The following is an 18120-nucleotide window of genomic DNA, read 5'->3' as shown; positions in this document are numbered from 1 at the left end:
TGTAGCTGCACTAATGCATAATTTTACATATCTGGTTAGAAATAGAAGGCTGGAGGAATTAGGAGAATAACCCACCCCAAGGTTATTTTGCAGACATATAGGAAAGTGATACCACCAGCAAAAGCCATTGACCATGGAAAGGAGAGGAGGTGAGGAAATGAGAAACCACACTTCAAACATGTGGCAGCAAACAAGTCACCAGCATATTGCAGCACTGGGCTTACCATCACAGCTGAGCTTAGAACTACAAAAAAACCCCACACCCAGGTATTTGTGTACAATCATCTGAAGTTTTGTTACTTGCTGAAGGTTATGTTTTGTCACTAAATTAATTGCTTAAAAAAATATCCCTCATGCAGCATTTCCACAGGTGATACTGCATCCCAGCTGTGTCCTGCCTGCAAACAAAACCATATGCTGCCATTCAATTACAAATACAGAGGAGTTTCTTTTGGCTGCAAGCAATGGAAAGGAGGCTTAAAGGCGTTTTGTGTTGGCTTGGCTCTACTGTCACTCGCCTCCAAAGGCGTGGAGGTAACCCAGCAAGCCACCCTCGGGAAAGCCAGACACATGCAGATCGCTTTCACAGCAAGGAAAAACTTCATTACACCCTTCTCCCCTAGAAAAAAAAAATTTAAAAGAACATATTACATTGCAAAATCAGCCTAAAATTCTGTCTTTTTTTTAGCGGTGTTGGAAGCCTCAGGACCATGGCCTTCACACACAACAGCCCACCAGAAGTCAGGGAGTTGCTACAGCTGGACAACTTGCAGGTTATGCTGCAGGAGAGGGGCCAGGAGCCTAGCTGGAACACAAGCTAACAGAGCATCACTGATTTAATTGACTGATGATTTAATAAAGTGCTCTGGATATAAATTAACTTGCTTTGCTTAATGTAGCTCAGCTTCCTGGCAGCAGGAACTGGCCCAGCGCTGCTCCTGGGCTGGGAGCTGGGCTGCCCAGGGCTGCACCCACCGCTGCTCCCGGGGTCACCCGTGGTCCAGCCGGCCCCACAGCCACACCACTTCCCTTCCCCAAATTTCTCCCATTATCCTTCCCAAAATAATGAAGCTTAACACAAAGCTAAGATGCAGACTAGCGCATATACACATGCATAACAAAAATAAGCTTAAGCCTTTTTCATGCTCTAATAAAGTCCCTTACCCAGCTCTGCCAGCCCTGTCTTACTCCAGAGATGAATACCTGGCCAAATACCGTAGCCTCAGGACTACATTTCTTCTTTTTCACCATTTCAATCTTATAATTGTCAAAAATAGCTTTTAGTGGATTACTTAATTCCTACCCAAAGCCTGGAAAGAGATGAAGCAGTGTAGGGTTAATAAAAGCTGCGCTGCTCCCCATGCCTGGCAGAGGAAGGCAGCAATCTCTCTCAAATGTGCACATCTGGCATCCCTGCTCCCATCTCTTCACCCATTAGTAGATACAAAAAACAAACCACAAAACTCAAATCACAGCAGCTATCACTCTACAGTCCATACGCCCAATTTCAAATGAAGAAATATACTGTAGAAGTTGGAAAAACAGAGTAAAAGGATTATTAGCTAACTCTAATTATACAAACTGATCTCATCCTCTTGTCATAAGCCTCTTTCCTGTGTCCGGAATCTATTTGTGCAACATAAAAACCAGCCTTTTGTAAATGTCCAAGGGTCATCAACACAGCATGATTAATTTTCTACTTTACAATACACACATACCGTCAACAAATTCACTTGTAATAAGATATAGCCCTGCCCTCACTTGTCAATTTTTTCCTTTAAAAAATTACTAATGGCAAGCAACATTTAAGACACTGATTTGTAAAATCCAAACAATGTTTCAGAAGGAGTTATCATGCTGTCCTAATAAAATAAAAATCGCAGACCACATCTTCAGTTCAAGTAGCTACATCCTAATAAAGTTAAGAACTAACAGTCAACTTGAATTAAGTGCAGCATGTACGCAAAAGCACACGTATGTTTATACTCAAATGAAGTCCTCCAACAGGTTCTGAGGCAGCTGTTTCATGTATGCATGAGACATTTATCTCAGGCTCAGCTATTAGCTTCCAGAAATCCTCAGCAGACATTCTAGATGCCTCTTCAAATGAGTAAAATGCAGTTTATATCTTCCAATAGACTCTGTAGTTTGAATACACATTTTGGCAGTAAATCGTGGGGAAGTTCTCGGTGATAACCAGCTCATGTTTGTAAGAGTGATTATTGACTTTGGGTGCTTAATTAGGAACTTATTGAAAAGCCCCTTTTTCAAAGGACAAGTAAAACCAGAATGTTCTGCAGAACCCATGGGGGCCATCCCAGAGGGTACCAAGCTGGGCAGCCAAAGCAGAAGCATCACGAAAGTTGCTAGCTACTTTTGAAAGCAAAGATGCATTATATGGGACCGACAGTGCCTCTGAACACTCAGCACCCAGTGAGGAACAGCGGGGAGGGGAGAACAGGACTTGGGGAGTGTTTCACCAAAACATATAGAAGGATAAGCACAATGGATAGTTGTCATCAGCACCAAAACGTCTGCAGCCTTACCTATGCAGTGGGAGAGAGCAAAACCTCCAACTATTGATTGCAACGACCCTTGGCTAGAGCATGTGTCCTAAAAACAGCTTTCTCCACCTTACTCTGACTCTCAGGGCCATGTTATTTTAGCAACTACATTGAGCAATGATGATTTCAGCAAAAGAAACCAACCCCCCAAGCCCTAGAGCTAAACGATAAGACCCTCCTCCTCTCTGTGTCCCACAAGCCACAGCTCATGTACTGCTTTCCCAAAAATGCAGGCCTGGAGTAGAAAACAACTCACAAGGCCCAAAGCACCACACACATTTTTATGCTGGCAAATATTATTAAAAGCTTCCTAGCATGTACAAACCAGGTAGTTATCCAATGCTATTTTAATAAGTGCATGCACCAACCCTAACTGCTAAAGCCACAGGTAAGAGTTGGCAAAACTGGCATCCAGACCAAGATCCAAGAGACATCTCCACCCTCATTTTGCTCAGAGCAGCTTCAGTACCCAATGCTTTAATGTGCTTCCTCTCTGAAAAACAGAGTCACTTTTCCCCTTAGGCTCCCTTTCGCAAGTGCTCCAGCTCTGCAGCTCTAGGCATCGCAGACTTACTCAGGGAAAGCCTGGTTGGCATTTTTTTTTTTTACCCCGAAGAAGAAAGCTTCACCGGAAACTTCAGGTTTCCTACTGGAGACCTCTGCTAACCCCACTTGCTGTGGCACAGGACAAGCGTATCTGCCGCTGCAAAATTAAGAATTATTTCTTCTTAAAGTGCTCCATTTTTCTCACCTCACAAAACTATAGGAAAAACATACTCTAACAAAATACTTTATTTAGGTAGTCACAGAATGTGCCCATTTTACTGGATCATCCCTTCTAAGGCCTGACAGTCTCAAAAAAATGCACATCATTCACCCAGCAAATGTAATGGAGTGACTTGGTACCACATCCCCAGAGAGGAAAAAATCAGAGCTGCAGCTCTGTTCCCAGGACACTGTATTACATTACACATCCAGGGAATGCACCACAAAAATCAAAACCCCAAGAAACAGAAAGTATTACATCCCTAAAACAGAGAAGAGAGAAAACTCATTCAAATCTGATTTTTAAATTAAAGCATGCACTAATAAAAATCGAAATAAATATCGGTTCTACCCAATTTCTCTACCCCACCTTCCCGGTTCAAGTCGTTCTGCAGCTAGCTCGCGCCCTAAAAAAAGAGGCAAACTTTGCAAGCAGACACCCCACTTTGCACCTGAGATCATTTCTTCCAACTGCCTTTACAAAGTGGCCTTTCAGACCAGTCCCTCAGGAATCGAATGGCTTAAGTGCTCACAGGTTCCAGCCTCCCCAGTAAATCATTTATTACCCCCAGCTTGGGGACAAGCAGCTACGCAGACTCAAGAGCCCACGCTGTGCAGCTGTTCGCCAGGCAGGCAACTCTCTGCAATTACATTATAACACAGGATTAAGCTTGGGGGGCGGAAATACGTCCCTTTATTGCTGGGGTTTGGGTTTTGGGGTTTTTCCCCCCCCCAAAAAAATTATACAGCTATTTTAAATGTTACAAAGCTGATTAACATAGAGTTCATTAAGCAGTAACCATGAATGAAATGTATGAACAAAATGAAAATATCAATTATAAGCACAATTATGGAAATACTAGACTAGCAGACAGAAAAGGAAGAGGTATGAGAATGCTACTCCTAAGCTCCAGTTTAGCTTTGTTTTTTTTCCCAGGTCCTTCAGAGGCGGCACACCCAGAAGTCACATGCGATGCAGAGGCTGGTTCCCAGGCAGGAGGTCAGGTGAGAAGCTCTCACTGCCTGTGTTCAGGCTCCCTGGAGATTTCTCTACTGCTGCCATGCAAGGAAGAAGTCATCCCTTGGGTGACCCCCAGGAAGGGCCTGGTATTTTCCACAGCAGCAAGCACTACTGGCAGCTGCAGGTTCACCGTGCTCCAGAAATCAGCACGAAGCTAATGCCAAATCAAGCCACATATTGCTTCTCTTACATGGCAACTGGTGTCGTGCAACTCTCCTTTAAACACAGCCCCCTACATTTGGCTAACAAGCATCGATGTTAATGATGAACTTGGGAGATCCTGTCTCAGCCAGCCACATATTCATTCCCAATAACGCAGGTATCATTCATCATTTTGCCCGAGACTTCATTTCTTTCACGTGCTCTGAAAAAAGGTGTAATTCCCCTGCCCAACCCCACTGAAAAAAAGGAAACCCAAATAATTACAATAAATATTTGTCTCTCTACAGTAACAGCAGTTTATGATTAATCCACCCAGTAACAGCTCAGTAATGCCAAACGATTTGGACCCAGTATCATTGAAGCACTGGTCTTCTCAGGCAAGACCATGGAAAATGTGAGACTGCAGAAGGTAAACAGGTTAGAGACAGTGGGAGGAGAAAGAGGCAGCTTGCCGTGGTTTTCCTGCCTCCCTCCCTCGACAGCTCAAACATGGCAAGCACCCATTTCCAAGCAAGACTCTCGCAGTTTCTTTGCTTCAGGCTACCAGTTTTTGCAAATTCAAGTCTTTTTGGAGAGAATGGGTGTAACTCCACGAGTCAGAACAGCTACTGTCAGTATTGCAATAACCATATATTCGCTTTTAGGTCAGATCCATCCCCTGATCTGGTTCACCACATGGAGAAGTTGGTGTTAACAGAAAAACAAACCCAGAAGCCTCAACACCGCGACTGCTCCAGGACAGACAGACAGCTGTCGTGCTGACTGGGAGGCACATCCAACCGGCAGCTGGCAGGACCTGAGCTCTGATCCTGACCGGCTTCCATGGAAGTCCTCAGGCTGTAACCACATGCCTGCCCCAAGGACATATCTTAAAATAATAGGGAAAACCAGCTGATGCTCTTAAGTGTTAAGTGCTCTTTTACACCTTAGTATATGCTTGATGTAAGGGCTGGGGCCACAAACTCCTTTCATGTTTTGCTTCCACTGCAAAGAAGTTGTATTTTATGGCAAATTAATTTGTCAGATTTGCTTATAACTCGTGCTTTGATATCAGCACCCCCTCCTCCTGTCAACCAGGTAAGCTGGGCAAACCCATTTCCCCAAACCCCTCGTCCTCAACCCTTGCTTGTACCTGAAATAGCTGCCAAAACATTTAACCTTACTTTAACTGCATGAAGCAGTACAGGTGGCTCCAAGATGTCCTTCAGGTTGTTCCCACACCGAGCAGGGAGGAGCAGGGCAGGTCACGATGCTCAGCTCCTGGAAGAGAGGGAAGGAAGAGTTACCAGATATAAGGGACAGCATGGCTGCTAGGGGTCCCAACATCCAAACTGGCATCGCAACACCTTCACTGAGGAGGATGAAAACCATCCTCGACCTTGCTAGCCATACCTGAGGCATGTGTTGCCTCCTGCAGTAGTCCCGTGTAGTGATCCACCCCAGGCTTCCATGAGCACACACGGGGCAATAACGCCACGAAGCACAGGGCTACATACAGACCCACACAGGCATCCGGCACCACCTAAGAATAATTGTGCTGCTGAGTTGTATTTGCTAGTAGCCCCCAAAGCTGTTGATCTGCTGTCCATCAACGTATCCCAAACCAATAAGTTGGCCTTAAGACCTTTACACCCGTCTTAAACACAACCCTCTCCACAACAGGCTTCAAAGTATTTGTGAACTCCCTTATGGCAAGGTATTTTAAAAGGACAAAAGCACTAAAAGTAGATGATGGCAGGTGACAGCCAACAAATGAAGCCCAAATCTACCAGCAAGTCTCTGCCAAACCCTTCTGGGTTGCCTGCACTATTCCACAGGCTGATTTCCTGCTCCAGGGCAAAATCTACTCAGTAGATTCACCCACAGGGATGAATCTGGTCTACTGAGCACACCTGGAAGGAGCAGTTAAAGTAGAATAAATGTCAAAAGGAGAAAATGCCCAGGCTGGGCTTTGGCTTATTAAATGCTGTGTGGGAGATTTTATTAGCTAAATCAAAGTCACCAGGGCATCTTAGGCCATCATTTGGTTACCACACCAGGAAAGGTTTTGGCTACACACATATCACCAACCCAAGTGCGACACACTGACTGCCTCCTCCTGTTTTACCAGATAGAGAAGACTCTGCCCCTGTGCCCTCCCCATTGGGAAAGCATCCGTAATCAGGGAATCTCACAGCCTGAGTCAACCTGCTGAGTTCAAAGTGCAATTACACACACAGACGTAACAACGGCAGAACTAGTTACCAGCTGGGAAATCAATTGTATTGTGTGAAATAGCTGGGGAACGTACAACACTGGAAAATAATGCATTGCACAACAAATGTCTCTCGTTCATCTACACAAGAGCAGTATCACCTGAACACCTCCGTGTCAGTTTTACACAATGTTTTCTTAAGATTTATTGCTAGAAGTCTCTTTTATCATTCTGCTGGTGGGCTCCTGCTGAGACATGGGGAGAGCATTTTGCAAGGTACTATGGGGTACTGCATACTAAAAGGCATTTCACTACAAATATATATATTTAAACATAGACCAAATTGGGGAAAAAAAGAAAAAAGTTCACCCTCTCATTCCTCTTAAAGTATCAGGATTGTGCATTAATTTCTTCATCGTGGTGTCACGCATTTCTGAATTATATGGCAAACTACTGGAGCTGAAAGAGTAATTACCTGAACTCTTAAATCCCAGTCAGGACTGTGCAAACCCTCTATGGATTCATTAACCAGTAAAAACCATCCTTGGTCACAAAGAAACAGACTGGAACTTCCCTCCGGCATTCCTGTAGTATTACTTTCAGGACCACATTTTAAAAGATGGTTACTGTTTGATAAAGCAATGATTAACTACGTTAAGCAAGTAACATTAACCCAAGGCTCCTACTAGCCATCCCACGTTGATCTCCAAGCAACAGCTCTTTCCAAGGTGTATACTACAACAATACAGTGGTTTCTATAATTTCTGAGACACTGATAACTTGCCTTTTAATACCAGACTTGTAATATTTTGGGAGAGAAAGCAGGGTTTACTGCTATTCCTTTGAACCGACAAGCAATACGGGTATGGCTAACAGTGCTAAAGTAGATCTCATGAGTATGCTGTGAATCATGGCAGGTTTTTCATCATATCCACTAAGGAATGAGGGTGTGTGTACAGAGATGCAATGCAAAGCTCACTGGGATGCTCATGACTTGGAAAGTATTAGCAAGTAGAGAAAATCAACTGGCCGAGCAATAAAAACCAGTAATACAGACCATAAGATTCTTCCTCTGGGCTTTTTTTTCTTGTTTGCTTGCTTTTATTCTGTAGGAATTTTTAGACTGCTACAGGAAAAAAAAAGCAAAGAATATTAAAAAGTCTTAGGTGGATATTGTAGTTCCGTATGTAAAGAACCTGCTGTAAGGCTGTCCACATTGAAGAATCAATTCCCCAAAGAACTGACTTCTGCTTGCTGTGAAGACTGCTGTGGGATAACTCCCACATGCCTAAGCACACCCTTTTCAGAAGGAGTATTTCCCCATGCAGATTTCTTCTCCTCTTCCTTTACTGGGAAATCATTACCAAGTGTACATGAGCACTGACATAGCTCCTCTTTCTTGAAATTTAAAAAGATGGTTTTAAAAATTATGTTTCATGTGTGAGCTCATAGTGCTTTATAAATAAAAAACAATTCTGTATCATCACAGGAAGATGATGACGGATGGTGTCTTTATAAGGAAAGCCGTAAAAAGCAAGCAGGTTCCTCCACTGCTCTGCCAACGTTCCCGTATTCTGACCTGTAACTCCTGATAATTTCTGCCCAAAAATGCCTCAAAGTCATGCTAGTCACAATATCACACAGTGCTCACTGAAGTAAAGGAGAATGTAGGAAAGTCCTTCAGACACTTGCCTTTACACAACCTATTCTGCTTGGATATAAAAAAATAGAGGAAAAAAAACATCTTGTTTGCTAGGAGAGGATTATTTGATGGCAAATTGCTCATGGTCTTGCTCCCTACATACTGAGACAGCTAAAGTGGAAATTACCCATGCCACTGCTGAATTACTGAAACATGTTTAGGGAAGAGAAAGGGGAAAAAAATTTAAGTATAGCATTACAGCTATTTACAATTTTAAAGAGACAAGATAACTGGCCCTGTGGATTATATATGTAATTCTTGCAATAGATAAGTTATTTTCCAAAAAAAGAGCCCAACAGCTTAGAGGTGATCTGCATCTGATGTCTCCTTTATTGGCAGAGAAACCAAGCATCAAAAGGTACTCTCTCCACATTTCTAAATCAAATGAAGAGCAGTGACTAATACAGCAAAAAAAATAAAAAGAAATTAAGAAAAAAGGAGTTATCCTGTGTTGAAGATCTATTTAGAAGCAATCAGTTGGGGCTCTCAAACACACACACTTGGTAGAGCCACAACACTTGGGCCTCAGGGTTTCCAGCTGCTCTGCTGGTTCCTCCCCAGCGAACGCCCAACCTTCCCAAACACCGCCCGGCACAGAGGAAACCACTCCTCAGACTTGTTCTTCCCCCCCCCGCCCCAAACACAAACCTATTTTATTTTTCTGAGAAGTGTTGCATGTTTTGTTGCTCTGCCAGCTGATCCCTTTGACATGTCAAACAAGTTATCTCACCATCTGGTTGTAATTGCCACCATTTCAACAAATTCAAAAAATAGCACCAAGATCAGGGCACTAATAGTCTAGGAGATGAACTGCTGATTATTTGGTATTATTTGATACAGCTGGAACCTTTTGATAGCCAAGACACCCAAACACAGCCAATCCCACAGCTACGGCACCCAAACAAACCTCTGGAGTATTTCCGAGTTTTGGCTTTGCCCACTATAAAACCTCCTCACAATTTCATATCAAACGATGTCAAGGAAAACACTGCTTCTCCTCCGCATCTCCCAAATTGCTGGTTGTACAACTGCAATCTGCTGTTATCTTTTGCTTTTAACACACAGCCTATACTTATATACCACGATATTCTCATTACAGGACATCCTTTTCCTGCCTCTATTGCATCTCCCAAGAGAAACTGGCTCACAAGACCTTTTCGGAAGTTTGTCCCATGGTCTAAACCGTGTCTCCTAATTCCTTAGGGAAAGGGGCTGGGACACGCTCCACTCAGACAAGGCATTTCCCACAGTCACATGCTATGAAGCCATATTCAGAGCAGCAACTTCTTCCCTTGGTTGACCTCAAGGGAAAGTCAAGCAGGTCCACGGCAAGGCTAGAGAAGAGCAGCAGCATCCAAGCTGCTACAGCGCTCAGTGAGACAAATCAATGGACACACACACGTTGGCAATATAAACAGAAGAATAAAAGATTATTTGCCTAAGAAATGCTTTGCTTCAGACAAGTGTAAATGCAACATGGATCCACTAACTGCTGCATCACGCTACATTTTTACCAGCAGAGCAGAGGGCAGATCACAACTCATCACTGTCACACACACAAGGTTCCGCTAAAAGCAAATGGTGGGTTTTGTTTAGAGGGCAGCATCTGACTTGGCTCGCTGGATGAAAAGCAGCCAAGAATTTTAAAACAGAAAGTAAAACACATCCATATTTCATGACTGTACACATTGCAGAGCACGCAATAACATTAAGATGTTAACTGGAATCCCATTAACCCTGATTACCAAGAGATGGAAGACAAAAATTCTTTCATAGACAATTACTTTTTGAAACTTAACCTCTTCTGACAGCATTGCCTTGAACTTGTAGGCAGAACCTTTCCCATGTCGGTGGAAAAGGGAAGCAAGGAAGCACCCAACTAAGAGCGCTTCCCTGCTTACTCTAGCCCTGGAAAAGTTGTCTCTCTAGAACTTGGAGATCTGCAGAGAACTTAAAGTAGTCTTGGGTTTGCTTTTTACTTCCACCAGCAATTGCAAAGCAGCAAAACAAAGAGACCAGGGATGCTTTATGCCTTCATGCCTCACCTCTTGACAGCAACCTGAGCTCCATGAACTCCTCTTGTGCAATAACCCCCAGGAACTCGTTTCCCCTGGAAAAGACGAGGTCCCATGGGGACTCTGCAAGCAGTGAAACCCCTCTGACCTCAGAGCACAGTTCTGAACAAGTGCTCTTGAAAGGCATACAATTGACATTTTGAAGGCTGAAACCAGAAAAAAAAAGAATAATATTTTTTGTGACCCATTACCGTTTTTACTAATAATAAAAGCAGGACTTGGTCCAGAAATTCAATCGTCTTTAAACTGACGCATGTGACAACATTCATCCTAAAGAGCAACTGCTTCTTACCAGTCTTGTAAAACCACATCAGGATTGAGATAAGGACTTCAGACGGTTTGCACAAGACCATCATGGCTGACTGTCAGTGGGAGATATTAAAACTTAACTCTTGGAGAGTTTAAAATCTGTGCAACGCATTAACACTTCATTGAACCACCATGGAAAGGCCACCATCCCTCTTGTTACTGGGAAACAATATCAGGGTGATCAGCTAAAAAACAAAGCAAACAGCAGCAAGCTGCAATAACATCAAGCCACTCCTAAAACAAACTCTTAATTCTGCAAAAGATTCTTCTCATTGCCCTCTCTTTTTGGATTTTTTTTTTTTTTGTTGGTTGGTTGGGGTTTTTTGGTTTTTGTTTTCTTTCCCTTCCCATCCAGGAAGCAAAGCCAAAAGAACCATCTCTCCTCTATTATGACATTCAGATTACAATCTGAATGAGTTGTGTCCTCTTGCTAACGTAGCCAAAGCCCAAAATAAATCCCCTTCAGAAGACCAGGAAACAGAGGAATCTCAAAGAGAGAAGCCAGGGATTACTACAACATGGCCACCATCAAGAGCTACCAACATAATGCCTCAATGGAAAGGAAAATGCCACTTAACCACATACCCCCACTTAACAGAATGGGCCTATTTTCTTTGAAATATTGGGTGCAGCTTGTGAGCAGGTCAGGCTGAACATTTCCTGGGAAGGTGACATGTCACCCCCAAAACAAGATATGACCCTGAGAAAAGGCAGAGTAGTTAGAAAAAAGAATCATGCAAAAATTTCAGTTGGAAGGGCCCTTCGGAGGTCATTTGGTCCATCACCCTGCTCAAAGCAGGGCCATGGCATCAAGGTTATGAAATATCCCCACGCTTTCATTGTTCAAAACTGCCCCAGAAAACTGTGGCCTCTGTCTTAATTCCCATGTGTAAAATTTAGCTAAATAGGCTCATCGAGCTCCAGCGCCACAGGAACGAAGTCAGAATCATCATCAGTTGCAAGGCGCTCCAACTCCAGCCATGTAGCCTGCACAATTCACTTATTTGAGTTTCCCCATGTACAAAATTTATTACCTTCTTCATTAACAGTTTTATTATTATTTTTAAATAAATTACGTTTACTGTACATAGAAACCTTGTGACAAGGAAGCAGACATGTACATGTTGAAAATATCAGCATATAACATGCACTGACACATTAACACAAGCTTTCTCCTCCATGTTAAGGATCGTCTTGGTGTAAAATACAAAGCGCAAACCTCTCCTTTCTGCCACTGCAGCACCAGCCAGGACCAAGGTCCCTCTGTGCCCAGTGCCATGGAGGCACGCAACAAGAATCCCTTTGCCACCGTGTTTTCAGGTTGAACAAATAAATGCTGGGAGACTACACAAAGGGCCAGGAAATTAAGCGACCTGGCCAAGGCTCTACAGACAACTGCCAGCACAGTATCACCTCTCCACCCGCACAGCAGCGATGTCCCCACTTTCTTCAAAAGCCATCTGCCTCCGCCCACCGCCGTACGGCTGCCCAGCTCTGCCGAAAACTGGCCAAGGCAACCGCGGCATTAAGTCACTTTACTGCTCGAATCAACATGTCGCTGGAGCTGCACAGCACTTAATTATATAAATTAGGAAATCTGTATAATGGTCCTAAACCAGTAATGAAAGAAAAGGTCTAATGATGCAACAAAAATCTGCAACCCAGCGCTCAGATTACAGGTGGGTTACACAACAGCTCAAACAATTAAGTATTTAGGTGGCTAGCTGCAGACTTGCATAGTGCAGATCACATTTTCCCAGAGCCATCATCTGACTCCAAACATGTGAGATGCACTCAAGCACACCCTACCTACCTCCCTTGCCCCCGAAGCTCAGGGGTGAAGGCAAGGAGCCCAGTGTCTGGGCAGCAGCGTCATCCACAGTAGGGCGGAAGAGATGCTCCAAAGCAGTGTCAGCCCTTTTCCCAGATTTCCCTCTCAAATTCACATTTAATCTCAATAGATATGTCCAAAGTCTGTCCTAGCAAGCCCTTGTATCTCGAAAGTAGTGCTCGCTCCTCTCAGCATTAACATCCTATTATACAGAGATGATATAACTCCAGTGAAACCTGTTCAGTTTATAACTGGGGTGACTTTTGCACCACGCCATGCAATTTAACTCCCAGCTGCAGCCTCGTTTGAGAAGGCATTATCAGCACAGGGCCAATAGAGAGATCACCCATCAACTCTGATAACAAAAACAGCCATTTAGGTGTTTGCTGAGCACTCAGCATGAACAGTTAACGTGGAAGAGAATGTTCCTACCCCAAGATTTCCAAGTGTGGGGTTTTTTAATAAATAGGCTCAAATACTTCCAGATAGTATTGATTTCTATTCATTACGGCACAAGAGAAATAATTTGGTTTGAAATATTCTTTTATGCTGTATCGACCTTTTACATCAATAAACATGGTACCAAACTGCACCTTAGCAGCCTAATTTTACCTTCTTTTTGTAAATTGCTCAGATGAAAAGCACTATACCAGCATCAGGACTTGAAAAGTATTATTTGGAGTTTGAAAAGCAGTTAAGTGCCATGGTCAATACACATGTTCAATATTGAAGGGCTCAAAAGAAAACTGGCACCACCAAAACTGCAATGGTAAGGAAATGCAATAGTACCAGCCTGGAAGCTGCTTACCAACACTTGCATGTTCTTGTTCAAACAAAAGCCTCGAGAACAGATGCTATGCCTTATCAAGAAACCCTTAAAATGACTAGTATGTCACTGCTCTTATTAGAAAAATGCCATACTCTTATTCCCGTTTCACCTGTGAAACAAACTATTATTCTAATAAAATCCAGATTGAGAACTTTTCACTTCCATGTACTACACCTGCACACCGTCCCTCCTCCACACCCCGATGCTTTCCCACCGCACCATGGCCCGTGAAAGGCTGAAGCGATGCCGGCAGCAAAGCCGGCCATGAGGCACGGTGCAGTAGCGAGGAGGGGAGAGCTTGTGTGAATTTCAGAGATTCCTCAATAATCTCTGAATGAAGCCTCTGGGCTCATCCTGTACTAAAGGGCCCGGAGCTTGTTTCTGGGTGCATTAACACACGTGGCCTGTGGTTACAAAGCGCACCAGCACGTACTTGGTCCATCCGAGCTCTTCCAAGCTAGGCTGAGTACGTAGGCACTTCACAGCTGAAGCCACAACACTGTTCATCACACAAATGTCACTGAGCGCACAACAGCAAAGCTCAGAGAATTAAACTGCATTTGTATTTTGTTTCCTTTATGCACAGAATTGTTTTTGCCAAGGCAGAAGGTAGCACAGGGTGTTGTTACAAGCCATTTGTAGCTGCAGCAGATCTGCTGTTACTACATCAAAGCAGATGGCTGGAAACCACAAGCGTGCAACCATAGAGCATTTTTTCACCCTGCAACCCCTTCACGGCTGGTTACCTGATTTGCTTTCATATAGCTCAACCTTTTTCCCCTCTCCCTCTCAGCAAAAATATTGTTTTCATTCAGTTGCTTCCCCCACCCCACCAAGGAGGCAGACACCTGCAACAATAATATCTTTAAAGAGGCAGGTCATAATAACACAGTATATTAAAAGCAGAAAAGCAAGGGACATTATTAAACAACATTAGCACATAGCACAGATTCTGCCCAGTACCCAAACAGCCCCATGCTCCTGTAACTCCCAAGTGCATGCCGGAGGAGGAAGCAAGCTTTCCCCACCTACAAAAAGATTCCCAAGAGAAGTCAAACGTCTGTATATCCTGCCTCTCAAAGCCTGACACCAAATACAGACTAAAATTAACTGAGCCTGCTACTCCTCTGCAATCGTGCAGCAAGGTGACATCCTGGCTGTGCCTGCACCCTCCTCTGTGTTTCACACATGGGCTGGAGGTGGCCAGAGAGAGACCTGCTCATTATATTCTCTGCAAAGTGCACCCCTCCCTGCTTTATCATTAATCAAAAGTCACAACCGGTCACCAAACTAGCACCGTGATGACTTCACTACCAGCTGCTAGGCATCCTGGAAAAACACAAAACCAAATTACATCACTTACCAAATCCCACTACAGGTACACCGGGCAATTACACAACTTTGCTGACATACCTGCCAGTACCTTCCTTCATGGACTTACTCCATCTCTCCTCTCAATCATCCCCTAAAGCAAAGGATCTTTAGTTAAAGCAAGGACAAGAGTTTTCGCCCAACAGAACACCTTCCCCCCCTCCTCACCCATCCCAAGCAAAGGAACTTTTTGCTCAGTGCAATGAGCAGTGAAAGAAAAACAAGAAGTTAAAGCCGACTCTAATTGCTGGGGCACACCCTTCTTCCAGTGCACCTGTAAACCACCGCTTGTGCAACACCACCTGAGTGTCAACAGGAGCTGTAGGCACTACCCAAGCATGCACAGGGCAATAAAGCAAGGGCACTACCCACATTTCCACGTGCACATAGGGTTTCCAAGTGCCTATCTACCCATCTACACCTATGCAAGAGGTGATTCACCTCTTGCAGACGCAGCCCCAAACCGTTTGGATCTCCCCTTTCTCGTATTCCTGCAATTGTGGCTAATATTCTGGTCAGACATTGCCTGCCTTCTGTAGGACTGGATCGCCAGCCTGCGTCCACCAAATAGGGTTAGCTTGTAACAAAACAACAATAATAAAAACCCCCATGTAATATTTAACTGGTCTTCCTGAGCTGGGAGGGTCTCTACTATGGCACGCATAGACTTTTCAATACTTTTTAGGACCAGGAAAGTTTTTGCTCCTCTCTTTGCTTCAGCTGACTATAGCCTGTTTACAGTAACACATTTGGTTACCATCTGACCCAGGGCTTTTTTTTTTTTTTACTATGAATGGGGGAAAATGGCCAAAGGAGCACACAGAGATGATGGCCACAGGGAGCACACCACCAGAGCTAGTCCACCTGGCCAACAGCCCATAAAACAGGCACAAGCTGTCCTCATAAACAGGCTGCAGGAGTTACCCGGTTCCACAGTCCAGCCGCAGCTGTCGTTCCTGGGACCGTCCTGCTCATGCAGGAACTCTTCCACGCACATGATCCATGCACATATGGTGCATGGAGCAGCGGCACAATGCCAGGAGACCGAGGCTCTCAGAAAGCATCACCCCTCTTGCACATAGACTGCATCTTGCAGAGCGCACCAGAGGAGCTTGAATTCCACAGATGTAATCATCATCTACCTGGTGACCTCAACAGCAGCAGCGCTCTATAAACTATCGTTTCTTGAGACAGATACCTGTCCCTAACTGTGCCTGGACTGACTGGTCCTCAGTCAGTGTCTAAAGCACTGATCTAGTTTTCTGGTTTTAGGGCACCAGTTTGCTCAACACGACATTATTTTTTTCTGAAGGAAAATGTTTTAAGGCAGGGACCATACAACAGTATTTAATATTGTTCTTACCTTGGGTCAAATACCTTTATTCTCTATGCTTTTCATTTGTTGATGCTGGAGTTATCTTGAAAAAGATATCAATTTTACTTTTCTTTTTTTCCCCTCAAGGTGCCCTGCCCTTAACAGCAGCAGACTTAGATCTAGATGTTATTCCACAGATAACATCTATTGCTAAACAATGTTTTTGTGATCTATACTTACAAAAGCACTCCAACATATCCTCAATTAAAGTGCTCACCATGACGTCAAAGGACACATGTGCTTTTTCCATAGCACATTTAGGACTAGAAAGATTTATGCCATAGAGAACAGTGACACACTGATGCCAATTTAACTTTTGTGTGCCCTACAAAAAAATAATAAGAAATAACATGCTTTAAATAAACAAACAAGTGCTAGTATTTCTACAAATGCCAGAACTTCATGTCTGCCCAGAGATCTAAACAAATAATGGGTTTAGATTAAGAAAAGTATTGTGAGATAATCACCACATCTTCCCCCAGCTGTTTAACCTACTTCCTAGCAGCAGCAAATGCTCATATGTTGTTTCCCCCACCAAAAGAAAAATGCAAGGGGTACACGCATACAGCATAAACATTTAGCACTAGAGGTTGCTAGAGATCACAGATAACCCATCTGATCATAAGTGATCTGTGTCACAGGTGAAGAAAGCCTGCTTCATTACAAGTTACATCTTCACAGAAAATCTCTTAAACAGTCAGCTTGCGAAAGGCCAACAAATCTTACAGCTCTTCGATCATCCAGTAAAGACCTGACACTTGACAGTGCCAGGAAAAGATACAGCTAAGCTTTAGAGATGCTCTTCTGCAGGTAGCTTCTGAGTCTCTTCCACTGAGGGATTTATGTTCTGGTGAGGTTTCAACAACTGGTTTAAGCCAAACTCACACAGTTGCCACCAAGAGGTCTTGTCCAGCCAAAAGCTGCCACCATCCGTAAGTCTGCTGCTGGCCGGATCAAGGGTCAGCTAGGCTGAGACTCACATTTCTTCTACAATGTTTGTCTTCTGCTGGAGCAGATTCCCTGATCCAGGGGAAGGGGCTGAAGCACTGGGACCAGCATAAGGAAAGATGCAGGTCTGCTCTTCAGGCAGCCACGCACAACCATGCCCAGGCCAGCTGCAGAGACGTGTATGCACAGTGGGTGAGCCAGCTGAAGGACCCAGGGGCTCTCCCCACGTGCATGCTCCCCAGCGATGTAAAGGAAGGGCTCTTTACTGACATCTAAATTCTTTGGGGTGATGCAAGAGGAAGAGATCTTCTGAGAACTTCAGGTGGATGAAGGACAACCAGAAGCAGCCTAGTGACTCCTAAGCAACAGAGATCTTGTCATGTAAACCTCCAGAGTGGCAGTGGGCTAACAGGTATGCATGTGATTAAGGAGGAATGGGAAAGGTGGGGTCAGGCACAGAAATAGAGAAAAAAAATGAAGTTTTTCCAGTGCTTCTACAGGAGATAAACATCTACCTACTGATTTTATTTTAGGGTAAGAGGTTGTTTGTTTCTGGGCTTTTTTTGAGATGACACCAGGGTCAGAAGAAAGCATTAGGATCATTCAAGTTCTATTGCTTCTGTTGCAGGCTGAAAAATTTCACCCCCATCTTCCCCTCAAGCCCATGCTTCAGGATTAGGCCTGTCTCTAAATGCTTACAAGGAGCAATTCAAAGTTGGAGACCAAGCCCAGTAACTCCAAAGGATTTGTCTTTAGTAACTTTTCCACAGCTTGAACTACAGCTGTTTTCCTTTGCAAATTCCACCTCTCAACTGCCAGAACATCAGGAGAGGAAAGGAGCAACGTGGTACGATTGGAAACAAAAGCTCAACATGGAGATGCAGCACAAGATCAAATCCAGTTTTGTTGCCAGCAAAAACTCTGCTCACTAATGCACTGATCTAGCTCCTTTGCTGCTTCACCAGAACACTTGA

The 18120-nt window shown here is 44.0% G+C and overlaps 1 protein-coding gene across 7 annotated transcripts in view; it reads right to left on the bottom strand.

Moving 5' to 3' along the window:
- AKAP13 (A-kinase anchoring protein 13) overlaps window positions 1–18120 on the bottom strand; it is a 222893-nt gene that overhangs the window by 165830 nt on the left and 38943 nt on the right. For all 7 annotated transcript variants that reach the window (XM_064456196.1, XM_064456197.1, XM_064456194.1 and 4 more), the window contains one exon: window positions 5676–5772. The gene's annotated coding sequence lies outside the window, so the exon portion shown is untranslated. The remainder of the gene's footprint in view (window positions 1–5675; window positions 5773–18120) is intronic.

This window comes from Phalacrocorax carbo, chromosome 7, assembly GCF_963921805.1.
Source record: "Phalacrocorax carbo chromosome 7, bPhaCar2.1, whole genome shotgun sequence".
In the NCBI taxonomy this organism is placed as follows: Eukaryota; Metazoa; Chordata; class Aves; order Suliformes; family Phalacrocoracidae; genus Phalacrocorax; species Phalacrocorax carbo.
The sequence above is the reverse complement of the archived record's forward strand: the minus strand, read 5'-3'. Positions and strand labels throughout refer to the sequence as shown.